This window comes from Triticum aestivum, chromosome 7A (genome assembly GCF_018294505.1).
Source record: "Triticum aestivum cultivar Chinese Spring chromosome 7A, IWGSC CS RefSeq v2.1, whole genome shotgun sequence".
Taxonomy (NCBI): Eukaryota; Viridiplantae; Streptophyta; class Magnoliopsida; order Poales; family Poaceae; genus Triticum; species Triticum aestivum.
This window is the reverse complement of record NC_057812.1, coordinates 715233677-715257638: the sequence shown is the minus strand read 5'-3', so window position 1 is coordinate 715257638 and position 23962 is coordinate 715233677.

The following is a 23962-nucleotide window of genomic DNA, read 5'->3' as shown; positions in this document are numbered from 1 at the left end:
TTAGTACCGGTTGGTGGCTCCAACGGTACTAAAGGTGTCCCCTATATAACAAACACTTCGAAAAATTTCAGTTTCTCATCTCACTTTTCTCTGCCGCCGCCCCTGTCGCACCGTCCCCGTCGACTCTGCGACACCCGCGTCCTCGTCGCATCGTCCCCGTCGACTCCGCGGCGCCCCCATCGCCGTCCCCTCGCCTCGCCGACGTCGCCTTGGATCGCGACCTCGCCTCGCCGTCGCCGTCGCCTCGACCTTGCCCGCGCGCGCTATGAGCCCCTCCCCCGGCCCCTCTCCTCCTTCCAATCGATCAAAGCCACTGTGCGCCGACGCAGGCCGTAGCGCACACACGCGCGCGCGCGCACACACACACACACATTTTTTCTGTTTTTAGTTTTTAGTTTTTTCTGTTTTTCTGTTTTTCATACAAAGTTTTAGATGAATTAATTAATTAGATTAGATTAATGTCAAATAGTATATAGAAATGTTAGTTATAATATATATAATGTCAAAGGTTTTTTCTGTTTTTTATACAAATGTTATAGAAATGTTGGTTATATAGAAATGTTAGAAATTTTGGAAATGTTAGTTTTAGCTAGATGAATTAGATTAATTTCAAATTGTTAGACGATGATCGATGTTTTTTAGTTTCTTATATTTTTAGTTATAAAATTTAGAATTTGCATATATGAAATCACAATACATCATTTAAAAAATGTTACTTTACTTTTGCGGCATATAGTATTTGTTGTCGACGATGCCCGGCCCGCATCCTCGCTGTCGACCCGTTCACGACGACGTCCTGCTTCAGAGGACCCATGTCCGGGACTGGGCTCCGCCGGGTTGGCACTGGGAGGTGCTACCTTCAAGGGCACGACGCTTGGTGAGGAACCCGGCCCCGGGTCCCGTCATCGACCCTCATCTCCTTTGGTGGCGTTCGTGTGGGCCACTTTCGGTGCGGAGGGAGCCGGCCCCGCCGGAGGTGGTACGTCGCCGTGTCAGGGAGGAGGACGAGCACGTCCATCGCTACATGGCTGCTATGGACGTCAGGTTCTCCAATACCTGGCAGGTTCTTTTGGGAGATCACCCTAGCTATGATCCAGTGATGGTTCCTTCTCTTTGGGTGTCCACCGCCCACACCTCAGGAACCGCGAGTGGCATAGATTACTCTGTAGTATTCGATCTTTATTAGCTTGCTAGCTAGCTAGCTAGTGATGTATTCGATATTATATCTATTATTCGAGACGATGTATTCGAGATTATATCTATTATTCGAGACGATGTATTCGAGATTATATCTATTATTCGAGACGACGTATTCGAGATTATATTCGATGATGCTTATTATGTACTATGATTGATTCAGTTTTTCCTTATTAATTGATTGCATCCATGCATTGTAATTTGAATATATTTCTTTTGGATTAGTTAAATAAAACCTATGGCGGACAATACCGGCAGAGAGGGAGAAGAGGCCCTGTTCAATATCATACGCAATCCTCGCGGGCCAGATGATGATCAGAATGAAGGAGATTATGACGGCTCCGAATATCTAAACAACACCGGGGAGGGTGATATGATATTCGATCGCGACGACCGAATTGATGAAGTCATGAAATATGAACATGACGAAGAAAATGTTGATCTTGAAACAACAAAGACCGGCGAGGTATATATATTTATATAAGCAGGCATCTGGTGATCATCACATGTTTTAAATGACTTGAAGATATATTAACGAATCGATCTTTCTTCTTTCAGCCATCCGGATCGAGCAAATCTTCAGGCAACAGGAAACGAGGCCCGAACAAAAAGTTGAAGGAGGGCGTAAAGTACAATATCGAGGCCACCAGACCTAATGGCGAACCATTAGCGCCTAAGAAGATTATGGACAAGTTCGTTGGTCAGTGCGGAGTTCTTGTGAAGGACCTACTCCCGATCTCCCTTCAAGAATGGAGACAGCCAGCAAAGCCACGTCCAGGAGTTACTTTTGTTGACGACGGACAAAAACTTCTGCTTTGGGAAACGCTCATGGAACATTTCACCCTACCAGATCATTTCACAGATGCAGATGTGGAGAAAGTCAAGGACGCTGCTCTTAGGAAGATGGCGGTTGCATTCAAAAACCACAAGAATCGTGAATGGACCAAGTACGTCAAGGAAGGAAGGAAGACTCCAGTATTCGAGGGAACACTAGAGAAGCAAAGTGCTCATTGGGACGATTTCATCAAATTCAAGGATTCGGAATTATCTAAGAAATGGTCGAGAATAAACAAGGCCAATGCCGCAAAAAAGGATAAGTTCCATAAGCTGGGGCCAGGCGGCTATGCGGTGGGAATGCCTAAGTGGGATAAGTCTGAGAAAGAGATGTTGGATGCAGGTGTCACTCCAGAAACATTGAGCTGGCCCCCCAGGTGCAGGACTTGGTTCTATGCGCATGGGGGAGTTGGACCCGAAGACAGGCAAAGTTTCGAAGAAGGCATGTCTGGACGGAGCCGAAGATAAGCTACTTGTTGTAATAGAAGAGGCTCGATCGGGGGTGTTCGAGCCCAACAGAGAGAACGACGAGCTTACGTGTGCCCTGGGAAATCCTGAACACCCGGGAAGAACACGAGGCATGGGCGCTATTCCGTGGTATCAGGGGTTTTCGATTTGGAACGCCGACTACAGAACCCGTGCGATAAAGAAGATTGCGGAGGAGAAGAAGAGGAATATGGAGGAGGAGCAGAGGAAGCTAGACTATGAACGCCTTCATGGCCTAGAATTATGGCACGCGGACTTGGCAGTCAAATTCCAACGGCAGCAGGAGTAGATCAACTCACTTAGCTAGCAAAGGGGGTCTCAGCAGCTAGCAGATGATCCACCATTGGATAGCACCGTCCCATCCATGCCGAGAAGCAGCGTGGGTTCCGCCCCGGGCGACGCATTGCTGGATAGCTACCCAGTGGATGACATCATGGAGAACACTAACTGCGAGCTACACTTCAAAATGAAGAACATATCCATGAAGGTGGTGGACGCCCTTGCTTTTACAAATCCCCCCGAGGCAACCTTCCATTGCAACCCGATTCCAGCGGGCTATGCTCGTGTCTTGGTTGATGAGGTGGTGGACCAATATTCGGGGCTAGAGCTTGACATTCCTGAAGGTGACGATGAGCACACACTGGGAGAGGCCAACCATCGTATCATCCTATGGAGAAAGGATTGCATCATCTTTCGAAGGCCACCGACACCGCGTCATCCGACTCCTCGTCGAAGTCCGCCACCGAGTCAGCAGACTCCCACTCCTCCAAGTCCACCAACGCGTCAGGCCACTCCTCCTCCAAGTCCGGCATAGCTTCAGGCCACTCCTCCTCCTCCTCCAAGTCCGGCAAAGCGTCAGGCTACTCCTCCTCAAAGTCCGGCACAACTTTAGGCCACTCCTCCTCCTCCAACTCAGCCACATCAGCCGTCTTCGCCGTCTCAGCAATCACGGAAGAGAGCCGCCTCAGCTATGGTGTGTAGCGGTACAAGTCGAGGTAGTACTGGAGGTACAGGCAGAGGCAAGCGATTTCAATATGGTCCAAGCCTCGCGCCTCTTCCGCAGAGGCCTTACGACAAATCCGAGGAGGAAAACATAGCCATATCGAAGGCCGAGGTGGAAGCCCATTTTGCACCGAAACCGCCATCGCCGCCAAGGGAGAAAGTGCCTGTGGAGAAGATTGACCACTTCAATCGTATGGCTAGAGCACCAGCTCCCAAGCCTGTTGACACAGACTATGAGCGCCACATCAAGAAGTTAAATCGAGCACGTCTACAGAAAGAGGCGAGCTTGAGCTCGAGCAAATCAGCTAGCAAAAGGAGCGGTAAAACCGTTCCCCAGCTGGGAGAACAGGCAGCGCAATCAATCCCCCCGCTTGTTGTGCCAACAACACATGAGAGTAGGCGCGCCCAATATTATTGTGGGCAAACCGTTAACGTTCCCAGGGTGGGCGATGTGGTAATAACCGAGGAGCATATTGCGCAGGCTGAAACGATCGGGATCACTGTTGGACAACTCGTCGATATCGAGCCCATGTCTCCGACTAGAGAAGAGGAAATAAAACGGAAATATGTTCAGGGCCAACCTTTGGTCGAGCCAGACGAGGTCAAGAACCTCCCAACGAGAATGTATGAATTGCATCGATGGTGCATGGACATTACCAAGATTTCCAATCGAGAGTCCCTCATGGTGAATGTCAAGGAGGAGCATTACTACCATGAGAAAGCTCTGGTCGTTGAGTATTCAGAACTGTTTCAGTTATACAATCAAGACGCACTCGACAAATCTATCGTCAGTTGCTATTATCTGTAAGTGATTTCTTTCTGTAATTTAAGTCTCAAGCTAGCTGTAGTGATCATCTTGATCAATCATTACCTGTAATTATCCTCACTATATTCTTTTATGTGGTATTATGCAGGATGAAGATTTATAAAATGAAAAAAGATGGACGCTATGGCATTGGGTTCGTTGACCCAAATATCATTAATGAATACACATGGAAACTAGATCCATATTACGAAAAAAGTGTAGATGAAAGCATGCTAGAGTTCTTCAAGCGCCTCAAATACAGTGAAGATATACTACTTCCTTACAACTTCGAGTGAGTCACACTGTCTTGTACTACAAATTCTGTTTTTGCCTACTAGCTAGCTACATGTTTTTGCTTACATATGCCCGCTTAATTAAGACATGCAAACGTGTGTGCATGCAGATTTCACTGGATCTTGTTAATCATTAAAGTTGATGAAGGAACAGTTGAAGTACTAGACTCACTACTTAAGAAAGCAAGTGACTACACCATCGTGAAGGGGATAGTCAACAGGTAATTTCAATCATTATTAACTATATCTCGGTCTAGTTAATTAGTTCGTCATTTCCTGATAACAACTATTTAATAACCCATTTATTCATTTTCTTTGTCGGCGGGCAGGGCTTGGGCAAAGTTCATCAGGGTCACTCCAGGCCCATGAAAACAAAATCTGAAATGGTATCGACCCCAGGTAAGTAATTAAGTAGTACTAGCTAGCTGCCATCTCTTTAATTATCATGCTTGATTAATTATTACCTGATAAAATTCCATTCTCGTAAAGGCCCTGAAGCAGGCGCCGGAGAATAATCTGTGTGCATACTACGTTTGCGAGAACATTCGCATGATGGCGTCCGAAAGGAGCAAATCTCAAAGACAGGAGTGGGTACGTTTGTCAGAACACTATTCACAATTTTTACACCATTATCGATATCTAGTCACACAACTAATACACATGCATATTGATCTCCTTCTTAACAGTTCAAAGGGGTGCGGGAGCAGCTCCTACCAACGGAGCGCATACAAGCAATTCAAGAGGAAATAGCGGGATTTTTGCTCGACCAGGTCATAGATCCCAAAGGAGAATACTATTACCCGCTACCGCCCCCATGAACCACTTCCAATTGTTATCGTGCTCCGAAGGCACCAATTAGGCTAATGCCACCGGCTCCGAAGGAACCAATTAGGAGAAATTGTATATATATATATATATATTATGATCGGTTCTACTAGAAATTCTATTTATATATATGCATAACGTGTACAATATGTAGTATCGTAAAATACCAGCAAACAAAAAAGAATTAAATGGAAAACACAAAATTAAATGAAAAAGAAATCATAAACCCAAAACCCCCCAACCTTTTAATACCGGTTGGTGACACCAACCGGTACTAAAGGGCTCCCTGCCCCCGAAGCTGGCTCGTGCCACATGGTTGCCCTTTAGCACCGGTTCGTGTTGAACCGGTACTAAAGGGGGGAGCCTTTAGTGCCTACACTTTAGCACCGGTTACGAAACCGGCACTAAAGGGCCTTACGGACCGGTGCTATTGCCCAGTTCTGCACTAGTGTCTAGATCTGGCCCTAGGTATGACTGGTATAGTTTGAGGCAAAGGGATAGGTAGAGGGTGGATATACACGGACTTTGGCCTGGTTCCTGTGTGCAAGTAGGCGCCTAAACAATCCAGGTGAATCTGCCAGGACGGTCCAAGTGTTGGGGTCTGCGCGGGTTGACTTTGCGGTTGGCGGCATCAACATGAGGGCCCCAACAGTCCAGGATGATTTCTAAAATGCTTGTCACTTTCTAAGTGCATGTCACTTTCTAGGTAATTTTTTAGATCATTTGCTTGGAAATATTTTCACAGTCCAGGTAATTTTATAGATCATTTACGACCTCTCCATGAAAAGGATCACACTCTAAGGCATCATATGGTTGAATCACTTGTGAGAGAATTCATGGAAATGATGAGGCCGGTGGACCTTTGGATTGCACTATGAGGCCATTTTGGTGTTGGGGAACGCAGTATTTCAAAAAAAATTCTACGATCACGCAAGATCTATCTAGGAAATGCATAGCAACGAGAGGGGAGAGTGTGTCTACGTACCCTCGTAGACCGAAAGCGGAAGTGTTAAGCAACGCGGTTGATGTAGTCGAACGTCTTGGCGATCCAACCGATCAAGTACCGAACGTACGGCACCTCCGCAATCTGCACGCGTTCAGCTCGGTGGCGTCCCTCGAACTCTTGATCCAGCTGAGGCCGAGGGAGAGTTCCGTCAGCACGACGGCGTGGTGACGGTGATGATGAAGTTACTGGCGCAGGGCTTCGCCTAAGCACTGCAACGATATGACTGAGGTGTGTTTCTTTGAAGGGGGGCACCGCACACGGCTAAGAGAAACTTTGGTGTTCCTTCGGGGTGCCCCCCTCCCACGTATATAAAGGGGGGAGGGAGGAGGAGGCCGGCCAAGGGGAGGAGGCGCGCCATGGGGGGGGGGGCAATCCTACTCCATGTAGGATTCGACCCCCCCCCCCTTTCCTATTCCAACAAGGAGAAGGGGGAAGGTGAGGGAGAAGAGAAGGAAAGCCCCCCCCCCCAGTACAATTCGGTTTGGGCTAGGGGGGCGCAAGCCCTGCCTTGGCCTGCCTCCTCTCTTCCACCAATAGGCCCATGAGGCCCAATAACCCCCCGGGGGGTTCCGGTAACCCCCCGGTACTTCGGAAAATACCCGATACACCTCGGAACTGTTCCGGTGTCCGAATATAGTCTTCCAATATATCAATCTTTATGTCTCGACCATTTCGAGACTCCTCGTCATGTCCGTGATCTCATCCGGGACTCCAAACTACCTTCGGTACATCAAAACACATAAACTCATAATACCGATCGTCATCGAACGTTAAGCATGCGGACCCTACGGGTTCGAGAACTATGTAGACATGACCAAGACTCATCTCCGGTCAATAACCAATAGCGGAACCTGGATGCTGATATTGGTTCCCACATATTCTGCGAAGATCTTTATCGGTCAAACCGCATAATAACATACGTTGTTCATCGGTATGTTACTTGCCTGAGATTCGATCGTCGGTATCATCATACCTAGTTCAATCTCGTTATCGGCAAGTCTCTTTACTTGTTCCGTAATGCATCATCCCGCAACTAACTCTTTAGTCACATTGCTTGCAAGGCTCATAGTGATGTGCATTACTGAGAGGGGCCAAAGATACCTCTGTGATACACGGAGTGACAAATCCTAATCTTGATCTATGCCAACTCAACGAACACCATTGGAGGCACCTATGGAGCATCTTTATAATCACCTAGTTAAGTTGTGACGTTTAATAGCACACAAGGTGTTCCTCTGGTATTTGTGAGTTGCATAATCTCATAGTCATAGGAACATGTATAAGTCATGAAGAAAGCAATAGCAATAAACTAAACAATCATAGTGCTAAGCTAATGGATGGGTCTAGTCCATCACATCATTCTCTAATGATGTGACACCGTTCATCAAATGACAACACATGTCTATGGCTAGGAAACTTAACCATCTTTGATTAACGAGCTAGTCTAGTAGAGGCATACTAGGGACACTTTGTTTGTCTATGTATTCACACATGTACTAAGTTTCCAGTTAATGCAATTCTAGCATGAATAATAAATATTTATCATGATATAAGGAAATATAAATAACAACTTTATTATTGTCTCTAGGGCATATTTCCTTCATTTGGCGTGTTGGTCAATGTTCTATGCCGCCAACAAGCAAGCGAGAAGCCTACACTAGATATGACAAAAAGAAATGAAGTGGGACCCGAAAAGAGGAAAGCACGCAATGCATGCCTTGATAAATTATATGATAAACAAAATCAATCCCGTCATAAGTGTCAAGTGTGGGCAATAGGGAGATTGGTCAAGTTGCACCATTGCCCATAGCGATTTGAGAAGAGGAGTAGAACTAGATAGAGGAAAGCTTAACGAAGTTGTTTAACATATGTGAGAATGTGCCCTTGTTGAGGAACCAATCTCAACACTAGCGTGGGAGTTGATGGACATTGTTCGGACCTAGAGAAGTATCAGGTCACAATGGTCAGCTAGCAGGGGTGGAAAATACTGCGACATGGCAGCGGGCGTCGACATGGGTATCATCGAGTGCGGCTGGCCGCAGACACTTGAGTGGCCAGCATTGACTGGGCCATGGGGTGCTAAAACACATGAAAATGGACAGATTTGACTGTTTTCTGCAACTTCAGCACAGAAGCGGATCTGAAACTATTTCATGGAATGACCGTTGTTCATGACCCCTAGGCTTGGGGCTCCATGCTAGCTGGCATGATGCCTTGGCCTGGGGCGCCATGCTAGATGGCATGACATGATGTCTACTACACAACCTTCTTCTTGTAGACGTTGTTGGGCCTCCAAGTGCAGAGGTTTGTAGGACAGTAGCAAATTTCCCTCAAGTGGATGACCTAAGGTTTATCAATCCGTAGGAGGCATAGGATGAAGATGGTCTCTCTCAAGCAACCCTACAACCAAATAACAAAGAGTCTCTTGTGTCCCCAACACACCCAATACAATGGTAAATTGTATAGGTGCACTAGTTCGGCGAAGAGATGGTGATACAAGTGCAATGTGGATGGTAGATAATAGTTTTTGTAATCTGAAAAGATAAAAACAGCAAGGTAACTAATGATAAAAGTGAGCACAAACGGTATTGGAATGCGTTGAAACAAGGTCTAGGGTTCATACTTTCACTAGTGCAAGTCCTCGCAACAATAATAACATAATTGGATCACATAACTATCCCTCAACATGCAACAAAGAGTCAAAGTCACTAATAGTGGAGGACAAACGAAGAGATTATGGTAGGGTACGAAACCACCTCAAAGTTATTCTTTCCAATCAATCCGTTGGGCTATTCCTACAAGTGTCACAAACAGCCCTAGAGTTTGTACTAGAATAACACCTTAAGACACAAATCAACCAAAACCCTAATGTCACCTAGATACTCCAATGTCACCTCAAGTATCCGTGGGTATGATTATACGATATGCATCACACAATCTCAGATTCATCTATTCAACCAATACATAGAACCTCAAAGAGTGCCCCAAAGTTTCTACCGAAGAATCACGACGAAAACGTGTGACAACCCCTATGCATAGGTTCATGGGCGGAACCCGCAAGTTGATCACCAAAACATACATCAAGTGAATCATGTGATATCCCATTGTCACCACAGATACGCACGGCAAGACATACATCAAGTGTTCTCAAATCTTTAAAGACTCAATCCGATAAGAAAACTTCAAAGGGGAAACTCAATCCATTACAAGAGAGTAGAGGGGGGAGAAAACATCATAAGATCCAACTATAATAGCAAAGCTCGTGATACATCAAGATCGTGCCACCTCAAGAACACGAGAGAGAGAGAGAGAGAGAGATCAAACACATAGCTACTGGTACATACCCTCAGCCCCGAGGGAGAACTACTCCCTTCTCGTCATGGAGAGCGCCGGGATGATGAAAATGGCCACCGGAGAAGGATTGCCCCCTCCGGCAGGGTGCCAGAACGGGTCTAGATTGGTTTTCGGTGGCTACGGAGGCTTCTGGCGGCGGAACTCCCGATCTATTGTGCTCCCCGATAGTTTTAGGGTATATGGATATATATATAGGAGGAAGAAGTACGTCGGGGGAGCCACGAGGGGCCCACGAGGGTGGAGGGCGCGCCCAGGAGGGGGGGCGTGCCCCCCTGCTATCGTGGTTCTAAGTCTGACAGTAGAGTGGGGGGTAGGTATGGAGAGGCAAGGTTCTAGCTATGGAGAGGTTGTAAGAACAAGGGATGTACGAGTTCAGGCCCTTCTCGGAGGAAGTAAAAGCCCTACGTCTCGGAGCCCGGAGGCGGTCGAGTGGATTATGTGTATATGAGTTACAGGATGCCGAACCCTTCTGCCTGTGGAGGGGGGTGGCTTATATAGAGTGCGCCAGGACCCCAGCCAGCCCACGTAATGAAGGGTTTAAGGTGTATTAAGTCCGGGGCGTTACAGGTAACGCCCCACATAAAGTGTCTTAACTATCATAAAGACTACTTAACTACAGACCGTTGCAGTGCAGAGTGCTTCTTGATCTTCTGGTGGTCGAGTGAGTCTTCGTGGTCGAGTCCCTCAAGTCAGTCGAGTGAGTCCCTCGTAGGTCGACTGGAAGGTGATCTCTTCTAAGGGTGTCATCGGGCAGGGTACTTAGATCAGGTCTGTAACCCTACCCTAGGTACATGACTCCATCATTAGCCCCCGAATGGATTGAGGCTTGAGTGATGAAGGAGTTGGTGTTGTTTCCGATTAGCCTTCGCGTACTGGTCGTGCGTTGCTTTGAACTAAAAAATCTCTTTGTTGATAGTGAGCAACTTTTCTTCAGTCGACTCGATCCATTCTTTTCTTTCGTCGAATGAACCTTTGGACTTCGCTGATTTCCGAGCGACGGATCGTATGAAATCCCGCGTCTGGCAGACTGATCTGCCGTTCGCGGATTCCGCGGGATACGGAATTTGGGGGAGCGCGCGAAGCGGAGCGGACCGCGGCGCTCAGATGGGACGGAGCATAGCGCCTCGATTCCCGTGCCGCTTTTTTCGCCACGTATCACGCCTGCGCAACTGTTACAGGATATGATTAGACCGACCGGGCCCACCTGTCATCCACTCGGAAGGGATCTTATAAATGCGCCCGGCGAGGGTTTTTTGAACAGTGCCTCAGCATTCTCCCTCTGCTCCCTTCGCCTCCGCCCAACGCGCTTGCTCTCGCCTCCGCACAACTTCTCCTCACACGCCTCGCCGGTAGCCATGGTCAAGGAGAAGACGGCGGCGCTGGAGCGCGCGAAGAAGGCGTCGGCGACGGAGAAGGCGAAGGGGAGATCCACCAGCCGCGGCGGGTCTTCGTCTAGATCTCGCCTGACGAAAGGCTGGGTCCAGGGAGATTGGATCCAGTCGACCATCACGGAGGAGGATCTCCTCGACATGGCCAACGAGGGCCTAATCCCTCATGGAGCTGCGAGGCTTCCGGGGAAAGAATGGCAGCCCCAGCCGGAGGAGGGTGAGTGCGTGCTTCTGGCTACCCATGTCGACCGCGGATTTTCTTTGCCGCCGAGCACTTTCTTCCGTGGTTTCTTGAACTTCTTTGGAGCGCAACTCCACCACTTTACCCCGAACTCCATCGCCTATCTTGCCACGTTTGTGTCCATGTGTGAGAGTTTTCTGGGCCGTCGACCGCATTGGGGCTTGTTCAAGCACATATTCACGTGCCGCTCTCAAACCGTGAAGAAGGCGAGCCCAGGCGACGAAAGGACCCGAGTTGTCTAGATGTGTGGGGGTCTGGGGATCCAGGTGAGGAACAAGAGCACCTTCCCAGCCATGACATTTCCCGAGTCGGTCAGAGGCTGGCAGTCGACCTGGTTCTACTGCCAGGATCAGTCGACACCGGGGCAGTCGAGTGGACTCCCTCAATTTACCATGGACCGAGTGAACAAGCCCTCCTCTCTGAAGTTGATTCCGGAGGAGAAAGCTGACGTGAAGATGCTGATGGAGCGCGTAGTTCAGTTGGTTCGGGAGGGAGTGACAGGTATGGATCTCCTGGAGGTTTTCCTTAGGCGTCGTATCCAGCCTCTTCAGTTCCGGAGCCATTGCATGTGGTTGTACTGCGGGACTGAGGATGTGACTCGGGTCAACCCAGAAACAGTCGACGATGCCACCCTGGAAAGGTGGATGGCCGCTGTTACTGGGAACAAGGATAACCCTCGCGGAGCCAGAAGGATTCCTCCACTCGACTGCCACAGTGACCCAAACAAGGTATGTTTGCTCCACTTCCCATTGTATTCTCGTCATATTTATTTCTATTTTCTCTGCCAATCGGTCGACTGATCTTTGTCTTGATGTCTATCAGGCCCTCACTGAACTGTACTCGATGCCCAACGGAGCACAGGCTCCGACTGAGGAGGGAGAAGCGAGCGGGGGCGAGAGCCAGGAGGAGGAGTGGGACTCAGACGCCGCTGAGGCTGATGATGATGACGATGACGATGACGATGATGACGATGAGGACGAGGAAGAGGAGGAGGAGGAGGTCGCACCACCGCGCTCGGAAAGGCGGTCGAAACTTGTCCATGACCCTGCGACCGAACGCGGCGAGGGGGTTGCGACTGTTACACAGTCGACCAAGCGCCCTCGGACCACCTCTCCGGCACCGACTGAAAAGGCGTCGAAGCAGTCCAGGGCGGCCCCGTCGAAGCCGACCAAGCACCTGCCGAAGATGAAGGTGTCCATCCCCACCATATCAGGGTAATCATGTTGCTTAAGTCTTCTTGTTTTCTGTGAACTTTCTCTCTGGTTGGCGCTGGAGTTAGTCGACTGACTCTTTGGAGTTGTAGTGCTGCTACTTCTGAGACCTCGGCTCGGGCTGACGACCATGAGATGGAGAACGCAGCAACCTCAAAACCTGGTACTATACTTTTGACACCGTCTTTAGTCGACTGACTCATGATCTAATCTTGATTCCTTTCTGTAGCTCCATCCAATGTTGTTATCACTCTCCCTGATGATGATGAAGATGAGGAACCGCTGAAGCACAGAAGGAGTAGGAAAGCGTCTGCCAGCAGGGTGACCCAGGATGTGACGATGCCTGAGACTCTGGTCGCGGAGGAGGAGAACACCACTCGACACACCGTGTCCTTCGTAGATCCACTGACGAGTGCTCCACAGCCCTCCCTCTTCACGACGCACCACGTCCCAGAGGACCAAGCTGGCGCAGCGAAGGAGGCGATACGCCAGGCAGGGATCATGATGGAGCAGTTGAAGACCATCCGGGATGCGAGCCAGGAAGCTTACGACGCCAGTTCCGCCCTCCAAAGCAATGTTCAGGTTAGTCGACCACCGTTTGTTCTGTTAGGATATGCTATCAAAAACTTTTCTTTCCAGAATTTATAGTAGTCACCCAGTGGGTGTGTCGAGTTAAACTCCGTGTTAGCGGGGGCACGCTGAGTGCACCCGCTGGGTGTAGTCCCCAAGGCTAAGGTCGACTGCTGGCAGTCGGCCTTAGGCTTTATAAGTTCAGTCTTTCCGTCATTCGACTATGTCGAATGGATTTCGCAAACCGGTGGGGGCACACTGAGTGCACCCACTGGGTGTAGTCCCCAAGGCTAAGGTCGACTGCTGGCAGTCGGCCTTAGGCTTTATAAGTTCAGTCTTTCCGTCATTCGACTATGTCGAATGGATTTCGCAAACCGGTGGGGGCACACTGAGTGCACCCACTGGGTGTAGTCCCCAAGGCTAAGGTCGACTGTTGGCAGTCGGCCTTAGGCTTTATAAGTTCAGTCTTTCCATCATTTGACTATGTCGAATGGATTTTTTTTTGAGGTCGACTGGTCGACTCTATCTTCAATAGGATTAGTGGGGGCACGCTGAGTGCACCCACTGGGTGTAGTCCCCAAGGCTAAGGTCGACTGCTGGCAGTCGGCCTTAGGCTTTATAAGTTTAATCTTTCTGTCATTCGACTATGCCGAATGGATTTTTTTTTGAGGTCGACTGGTCGACTCTATCTTCAATAGGATTAGTGGGGGCACGCTGAGTGCACCCACTGGGTGTAGTCCCCGAGACTACGGTCGAATGCTTGTACTCGGCTGTAGTCTTAGAAAACGCGTGATTTTTCCTTTTTCACTCGGAAGTGAATTATATTTGACATTTAGTCGATTGGTTCTTCGCAGAACTCCTATGATCTTGTGGCTCGCTACTCTGAGCTGGAAAACAAGCACATTCAGCTCGAGCTGAATTTGAAGCTGGTTCAGGAGAATCTGACGAAGGCAAAGGAGGAGACCGAAGGTATGTTTGGTGAGACCTTGACGACTGCTTTTTCCCTTCATTTGTTTCAAAATCTGATCTTGCTGTAACTTGCAGGTAAGGTGAGGGAAGCCCAACGGAAGAAAGACCTTGAACTAGCTGAGAAGATCAAGCTTGTTGACGAGAAGTTAGCTTCAGTCGCCAAGCTTGAGCAAGAAAATACCAATCTGAAAGCTGCTCTTGGGAAGAAAAAGGATCTGGAGGCCTTCCTGAATGGTCTTGCCAAGAAGCTGTTTCTTATGCTTGAAGGTAAATCTCTATGCTCGGCAATCATTTCCAACCGTGGTTTTTCCATTCGCCCATTGCCTTGACTCGGTGATCGTCCTTGCAGAATTTTGTCAAAACTTTGAAGAAGAAACTAGCCGGCTGGAACCAAACCTTGACCCCGTCAATTCTCCGGTGAACGACGAAGTTGCCATGAATGTTTTCCGACTGGAGTCCCGTGTTGCAGCTGTCGTGTACTATCTTGCAAGGCTGAAGGTCGCCACATCTCGCATCGACTCGACGCTCTGGCCCAGGGAGACACTCCAGAATGACCTCGAGTCGCTTATGGCTCGCTTGAACACGGTCCCTGGTCGAGTGCAGGAGTGGAAAAAGTCCTCGGCTCGGTGCGGTGCAGATGTTGCTCTGTGTCTGGCCCGAGTCCACTGCAAAGATGCGCGAGAAGACAAGCTGGCGGCCCTCCGGGTGGCCAACACCAAGAAACACGACTTCAGGTCCTTTATGGAAACTTTCCTTGCTGCTGCCACTCGGATCGCAGATGGAATTGATCTTGATGAGTTTGTTGCACCTTCCAGCCCTCCACAGGAGGGGTAAAAAACTTCTTCTAAGCTCGACGCTTTAAATTTGCCTCGGTATGCCGAGTGGAGTTGTAACCGATAAACTTTAACAGGCTTAGTGCCTGAGCACTTTCGGTTCCTTTTGGTATCGATCCCAACTTGAATTTGGTGTTTGAATATGATTGCCTTTGGCTCGAAATGTCTTTTGCAGGCTTAAAGCAAGACGCTCACTGCAGTCGACTTATCCCTTACTCCACTTAGGCGAGCACTGGGCCGCAGCTAAGCCCTCGAGTGAGAGGTTTGCTCTTCACTCGGTATGATTTTCATAACTTAGGCGAGTACTTGGACTGCAGCTAAGCCCCCGAGTGAGAGGTTTGCTCTTCACTCGGTAGGATTTCTATATCTTAGGCGAGCACTGGGCTGCAGCTAAGCCCCCGAGTGAGAGGTTTGCTCTTCACTCGGTAGGATTTTCATAACTTAGGTGAGTACTTGGACTGCAGCTAAGCCCCCGAGTGAGAGGTTTGCTCTTCACTCGGTAGGATTTTCATAACTTAGGCGAGTACTTGGACTGCAGCTAAGCCCCCGAGTGAGAGGTTTGCTCTTCACTCGGTAGGATTTTCATAACTTAGACGAGTACTTGGACTGCAGCTAAGCCCCCGAGTGAGAGGTTTGCTCTTCACTCGGTAGGATTTTGATAACTTAGGCGAGCGCTGGGCTGCAGCTAAGCCCCCGAGTGGAAGTCTGGCTTACCACTCGGTAGGATTTTTATTTAATCTTAGGCGAAACGGATTCGCAGCTAAGCCTCCGAGTGGGAGTCTGGCTCACCACTTGGTAAGGATTTTTACAAACTTAGGCGAAACGGATTCGCGGCTAAGTCACCCACTGAGGGGAAAATCTTATTGGACAAAATAAAAAGTGACAAAAATTATGGAGGAACTATGACACTATTATTTTGAGATCCATGAACTACAGAAGTACTTTATTGCAACTCATCCGAGTGATTAGACTTAAGTGTAAAATGGGCGGAGTAGATCCGCGTTCCAAGCTCGGGGCTCGTCGATATTATGTTCGACGTTGTAAAGACAGTACGCCCCATTGTGGAGAACTTTGGTGACGATGAAGGGTCCTTCCCAAGAAGGAGCAAGCTTGTGTTGTTTCTTCTGATCCACTCGGAGAACTAAATCTCCTTCCTGGAAGGCTCGACCCCTCAGACTTCTGGCGTGGAAACGACGCAAATCTTGTTGGTAGATGGTCGACCGGATCAGAGCCATCTCCCTTTCTTCCTCTAAAAGGTCGACTGCGTCCTGCCGCGCTTGTTCAGCTTCTGCTTCGTTGTAGATTTCAACTCGAGGGGCATTGTGGAGAAGATCACTCGGCAAGACTGCTTCAGCTCCGTAGACCAAGAAGAATGGAGTTCTTCCGGTCGACCGATTAGGTGTGGTCCGCAGTCACCAAAGCACCGAGGGAACTTCGTCGACCCAAGCTCCAGCTGCATGCTTGAGATCACGCATCAGTCGGGGTTTCAATCCCTTGAGAATCAGGCCATTGGCTCGCTCTGCTTGTCCATTCGACTGCGGATGGGCGACTGAAGCGTAGTCGACTCGTGTGCCTTGAGAGTTGCAGAAATCTCTGAATTCCTCCGAGTCAAAGTTCGACCCATTATCCGTAATGATGCTGTGCGGGACTCCATATCTGAATATCAGTTCCCTGATGAAGCTAACAGCAGCACCGGCGTCGAGGTTCTTGATTGGTTTAGCCTCAATCCACTTGGTGAACTTGTCGACTGCCACCAGTACATGCGTGAAGCCACTTCGCCCTGTTCTCAAAGGACCGACCATGTCCAACCCCCATACTGCGAAAGGCCAGACGAGTGGAATGGTCTTCAGAGCCGATGCAGGCTTGTGCGACATATTCGAGTAGAACTGACATCCCTCGCACTTATCCACTATTTCCTTTGCCATCTCATTCGCCTTTGGCCAGTAAAATCCGGCTCGGTATGCTTTGGCCACGATGGTCCGAGAGGACGCATGATGACCACAGGTCCCCGAGTGGATATCATTGAGGATGATTCGACCTTCTTCTGGTGTTATGCACTTCTGACCAACTCCAGTCACGCTTTCTCTGTATAACTGTCCTTTGATTACGGTAAAGGCTTTAGATCGACGGACGATCTGTCGAACCTCTTCCTCATCCTCCGGAAGCTCTTTTCTCAGGATATACGCGATATATGGAACTGTCCAGTCGGGAATGACCACCAAGACCTCCATGACCAAGTCGACCACTGCTGGGACTTCAACCTCAGTCGGATCTGTGGCACTCTTGGGCTGTGGAGCTTCTTCGGTGAAAGGATCTTCTTTGACTGAATGAATGTGTATATGCTCCAAGAACACACCACTCGGAATGGATTCTCTCTTGGAACCTATCCTTGCTAGATCATCAGCTGCTTGATTTTTCAGTCGGGGTATATGATGGAGCTCCAACCCCTCGAACTTCTTTTCCAACTTCCTCACTGCACTGCAGTATCCAGTCATGGCTGGGCTTCTCACGTCCCACTCCTTCATCACTTGGTTGACCACTAGATCAGAATCGCCATAGACCATCAGGCGACGGACGCCGAGTGAAATGGCCATGCGCAATCCGTATAGAAGGGCCTCATACTCTGCCTCATTGTTGGAGGAATCAAAGTGAATCTGGAGCACATATCTGAGCTTATCTCCTCTGGGGGAAACCAGGACAACCCCAGCACCGGAACCATTCAACATCTTAGAGCCATCAAAGAACATGGTCCAATGCTCCGAGTAAACTTCAGTCGGCTGCTGCTGTTCAATCCACTCGGCGAGGAAATCTGCTATTGCCTGGGACTTAATGGCTTTCTTTGCCTCAAACTTGATATCAAGGGGAAGAAGTTCAATCGCCCATTTAGCCACTCGACCAGTTGCATCTCTGTTGTGCAAAATCTCTCATAGTGGAGCGTCGCTGACGACTGTGATGGAATGATCAGAGAAATAATGAGCAACCTTCTTTGTGGTCATGTATATTCCATACACAAGCTTCTGATAATGAGGATATCTTTGCTTGGATGGAGTCAAGACTTCAGACAAATAATACACTGGGCGCTGAACTTTGAAAGCTTTTCCTTCTTCTTCCCGCTCGACCGTAAGCATAGTACTGACGACTTGTCCTGTGGCTGCGATATAAAGCAACAGAGGCTCTTTGTTGATTGGAGCAGCAAGCACCGGCTGGGTGGAGAGCAGAGCTTTTAGCTCGGCAAACGCTGCATCAGCTTCTGGAGTCCACTCGAACTTGTCTGCCTTCTTCATCAGTCGGTAAAGAGGCAATGCCTTTTCACCGAGTCGTGAGATGAATCGACTTAATGCGGCCAAGCATCCAGTAAGCTTCTGGACATCGTGCACTCGCACAGGGCGTTTCATTCGGAGAATAGTGCCGATCTTCTCTGGATTAGCGTCGATCCCTCGCTCGGAAACGAGAAAACCGAGTAACTTGCCACCAGGAACTCCGAATGTGCACTTTGATGGATTGAGCTTGATATCATACCTTCTGAGGTTGGCAAATGTTTCGGCGAGGTCAGCGAGCAGGTCGGAACCTTTTCGTGACTTGACGACGATATCATCCATATACGCTTCCACATTCCGACTGATTTGAGTGAGTAGACACTTCTGAATCATTCGCATAAATGTGGCTCCGGCATTCTTGAGGCCGAATGGCATGGTGATATAGCAGAAGCACCCGAATGGAGTGATGAAAGCTGTTTTTACCTCGTCGGGTCCGTACAGACGGATCTGGTGGTACCCGGAGTAGGCGTCTAGAAAAGACAATCTCTCGCATCCCGCGGTCGAGTCAACAATTTGATCTATGCGAGGGAGAGGAAAATGATCTTTCGGGCAGGCCCGGTTGATGTGCTTAAAATCAATGCACATTCGGAGTGATTTGTCCTTCTTAGGAACCATGACGACATTAGCGAGCCACTCGGAGTGGTATATCTCTCGGATAAATCCTGCCGCAACAGTCGAGCCACTTCTTCACCAATGGCTTTTCTCTTCTGGACGGCGGACCGCCGAAGATGCTCTTTGACTGGTTTTGCTGATGAGTTGACTCTTAGGCGATGCTCAGCCAGTCCCCTGGGAACACCTGGCATGTCAGCGGGCTTCCATGCAAAAATGTCCCAGTTCTCACGGAGGAACTGGATGAGCGCTTCTTCCTATTTCGGGTCGAGTGTTGTGGAGATGTGGGTCGGAGCTGCACCGGGGTCGGTCGGGTGAATGTGAACAGGCTTCGTCTCACCGGACGACTGAAATGCAGATTCTGTGGCGGGTTTCTTGGATCGCAGCAAATCACTTGGATCTGCATTTTGCTTGTATTCTTCGAATTCGACCGCTGTCACCTGGGAATCGGCAATCTTTGAGCCCTTCTGAAAGCACTCTTCTGCCTTTTTCCGATCACCGGTGACAGTGATCACTTCTTTGGGGCCGGGCATTTTCAATTTGAGGTACACGTAACATGGTCGAGCCATGAACCGTGCATAAGCTGGTCTCCCCAAAATGGCATGATATGCACTCTGAAAATCCACGACCTCAAACGTCAACTTCTCTTTGCGAAAACGTTTCGAATCACCAAACACCACGTCCAGAGCTATTTGGCCGAGTGACTCGGCTTTCTTCCCTGGTATAAATCCATGAAAGCTCATGTTACTGGTGCTCAGTCGGGACATCGGAATGCCCATTCCTTTCAGTGTGTCTGCATACAACAAATTCAGCCCGCTACCACCGTCCATCAGCACTTTTGTCAGTCGAGTGCCTTCAACAACTGGATCGACCACCAAGGCTTGCCTCCCAGGGGTGGCAATATGAGTCGGGTGATCAGATTGGTCGAACGTGATGGGTGTTTGGGACCATTTCAGATAATTTGCTTTTGCTGGGGTAACCATGTTCACCTCACGGTTAATGACTTTCAATCGACTCTTGCTTTCCACATCTGCAAAGATCATCAGAGTGGAGTTGACATGCGGATATCCTTCCTCACTGTCCTCCTTTTCCTTGTCTTCGGCCTTGTCCGACTCCTTTTCCTTGTCTTTAGACTGTTTTCCCTGAAACTGCTGGATCAGGAGTCGACATTGGCGAGTGGTATGCTTCGGGTAAATGATATTCCCCTCTTCGTCTTTCTTCGTGTTGATGTGACACGGCATGTCCATCACGTTGTTCCCTTCTTTATCCTTTACCTTCTTAGGGTTCCAGGATCCTTTTGGCTTCCCTTTAAACTTTCCCTGAGTCACGGCCAGAGCCTCTCCAGGAGCTGCCGGTTCAGCCTTCCGTTTCTGTTTCCGACTGGTGTTTCCCTTCTCCGACTGACTCGGCTTGTGCTTGCCGCTTCAGAGTCGGTCTTCTTCTTCGCCGTTGGCGTACTTGGTAGCAATTTCCATCATCCGACTCAAGGTCATGTCTCCGGTTCGACCAAATTTCAAACTCAATTCTCTGTTCTTGACACCATCCTTGAAGGCGCAAACTGCCTGATGATCAGACACATTCTCCACTGTATGGTGCAAAGTGATCCATCTCTGAATATACTCCCTGAGAGTCTCGTTGGTCTTCTGCACGCAGACTTGCAACTCCGTCAATCCAGCCGGTCGCTTGCAAGTTCCTTCAAACGTTCTGACGAACACTCGGGATAGATCTTCCCAAGTGTAAATGCTGCTAGGAGGTAACTGAGTCAACCATGCTCTGGCAGAACCTTCCAACATGAGGGGCAGATGTTTCATGGCCACCTCGTCATTCTCACCACCAATCTGAACTGCCACTCGGTAGTCCTCAAGCCAAGTTTCAGGCTTAGACTCACCAGTGAACTTGCTGACTCCTGTTGCCAACCTGAAATTGGGAGGGATCGCTGCGGCTCTGATAGCTCTGCTGAAACATTCCGGACCAGAAACATGCACTCGACTGCTCGTGGGCGCATCTCTGTCGAGTCCACCTCGATGGGCTCTGTTCCGGTCGACCAAGCCTTGCACGATAATGGATCGCGCGTCGAAGCCTGGTTCTCTGGGGTCGACTGGAACTCTTCGCCCCACACTGAACTGACGTCTGTCATCTTGCTGCCGAGGAGCGTAAGACCCACCCCTCGGAGGGGAATTGGGCACTCGACGCCTATCATCTCGGTCGTGTCGGTCTCCATATTGGTCTCGCCGATTCTCGCGCCCTTCACGCCGCGGGGGCGATCTGGGGCTGTGAGCCGACTGAACCGTATTCGCAGTGACGGATCGACTGTGAATTCTGTTGTGCGACTGTGACACGGCCGAATTCTGATCTCCTGCTGCCCGGAGCAGATCCCTGATCTGCATCAAGCCTCTGCCAGCTTCCGACTGAGAGGGCTGGATGGACTCTGCAATACGGGTCGCAGCTGCTAAATTCTGGACTGGGGTTCGATATACCTGAGTCGGCGGAAAGAGTTGACGTCGACTGGTGTCGGGAACTCGTTGCCGCGCGCGCTCGTCGAGTGCTCGCTGAAGATTCTCCAGGCGAGTGCGTTCGGCCAAATTGGCCAAACGTGCCTCCTCCAAGGCGCGAGCCTCGGGGGTTTCTCCTGCGATGGGAGTATGCAGGGCATCCACGTTCCTGCGGCGAAGTTCCTCTCTTTGTAGAGAGTCGAGTGGCTCGGGCTGGTACTCTTCGTGGTCTCGTGCGGGGTCGCCTCTGTCGCCTGCCCCACCATCATGGGCGAAGCCAGGGGGACTGCGGGGCCCGTCGACCATCAGGATTTCCGCCGCTGGATCACTGCTATCGCACTCGGATGCAGTCTCTACGGAGCCAGTCGACAGATCGAACAGGCCATAGAGAGATTCGTCGGGCTCGATTGCCGCAACTTGGGTGGTGGCCGTCTGGCGAACCACCGCATGCCTCACCCACCGCTGAAGCCTCGACCGGCCCGAGCGCTTGCGCTGGCGGGAGACCGGGAGGGTAGCCGATGGAGGAGTCGACCGATACGGGGTCGACGGTTGCCGCAGCAGAACACCGCGGACACATGCGCGAAAATGTGTCGCACCGCGGGCGGGGAGCGCATCGACATCGAGTGGAGCCTCCTGGAGCCAGGCGGAGTCGTCGGCGACGAAGGTGAGAGAACCGAGACGGATCTCTCGACCCTCGACCAAAACTCCAGCAGCCACCATGATGAAAGTACTCGGAAGAATCGCAACTTCTCCACAAAATCGCTAAAACACCTACCCCACGGTGGGCGCCAACTGTCGTGGTTCTAAGTCTGACAGTAGAGTGGGGGTAGGTATGGAGAGGCAAGGTTCTAGCTATGAAGAGGTTGTAAGAACAAGGGATGTACGAGTTCAGGCCCTTCTCGGAGGAAGTAAAAGCCCTACGTCTCGGAGCCCGGAGGCGGTCGAGTGGATTATGTGTATATGAGTTACAAGATGCCGAACCCTTCTGCCTGTGGAGGGGGGTGGCTTATATAGAGTGCGCCAGGACCCCAGCCAGCCCACGTAATGAAGGGTTTAAGGTGTATTAAGTCCGGGGCGTTACAGGTAACGCCCCACATAAAGTGTCTTAACTATCATAAAGACTACTTAACTACAGACCGTTGCAGTGCAGAGTGCTTCTTGATCTTCTGGTGGTCGAGTGAGTCTTCGTGGTCGAGTCCCTCAAGTCAGTCGAGTGAGTCCCTCGTAGGTCGACTGGAAGGTGATCTCTTCTAAGGGTGTCCTCGGGCAGGGTACTTAGATCAGGTCTGTAACCCTACCCTAGGTACATGACTCCATCACCTGCCTCGTGGCTTCCTCATTGCTTCCCTTACGTGGACTCCAAGTCTCCCGGGTTGCTTTCCTTCCAAAAATAAGTTCCGTGAAGTTTCAGGTCAATTGGACTCCGTTTGATTTTCCTTTTCTGCGATACTCTAAAACAAGGAAAAAAAACAGAAACTGGCACTGGGCTCTAGGTTAATAGGTTAGTCCCAAAAATCATATAAAATAGCATATAAATGCATATAAAACATCCAAGGTTGATAATATAATAGCATAAAACAATCAAAAATTATAGATACGTTGGAGACGTATCATGACACCCTTGGTAGAGGCAGATGTCACGTCATCAGTGCAGGGCTTCATGCTATCTAGCATGGTGCACCAGCCTAGGGCGTCATGAAAAAAGGGTTACTTTTTGAAATATTTTCATATTCAAATCATTTTATGTTGAAGTTTCACATGCTATGATGACAAAGCACAAGGGAAGTGCCACAAAACTCCTTGCTCTTTCCCTTTACTTTTCTTGGACAAGCTATCGCAATCAGGAGGAGTGAACGAGTCATAGAGTGTAGGCATGGACAGGGGCGTGCCAGGAGAAGGCGACATGATGACTATTGCATGACCAGCGCAGACTGCATCGATAACTCGGCGGAGTAGGTGAGTCGTGACACTTTACAGAAGATAAAGGAGCACAACTTGAGGAACGATTGTTGTACTTAAGTGTGCATGAGGTGCAAGATCGAATATTGAAGATCTTTGCGCTAATTGTCCAAAATCATGTTTATGATTTCGTTGTGCATCACCAGCATAAGGAGATCGCGGCGTTTGTTGGCGAGAGACTTCATCTGCGAACATAATCCATAATGGAAGACATGTGAATCAGGGCTGACTGAAGGCAGGTGTCCACGACGATTGGGAGGAGAGAGCGAGGGTGGTGGTGAGCTAAGCAGTGAATCAGGGAGGAAGTCTCGAAGTTGGAGATGCTCATAGCGATCAGGTTACATTCATCAGTATAGAATACCAAATCAATAATGATAGATTCATTGTGGGAAGCATGGCTAGCATTTCATGATGAACCCCAATTCCCTCTGCGCCAGAGTTCTCAAAGGGGCGATACTTTCTAGACACCGAGTTCCAACTAGCCACTGTACCCAAAACTGCATCGGCCACTTGGCGAACCATAGTGGCAGGAAGGGTGGCACTTGATACTGGACTGATCAAACAAGTGGGT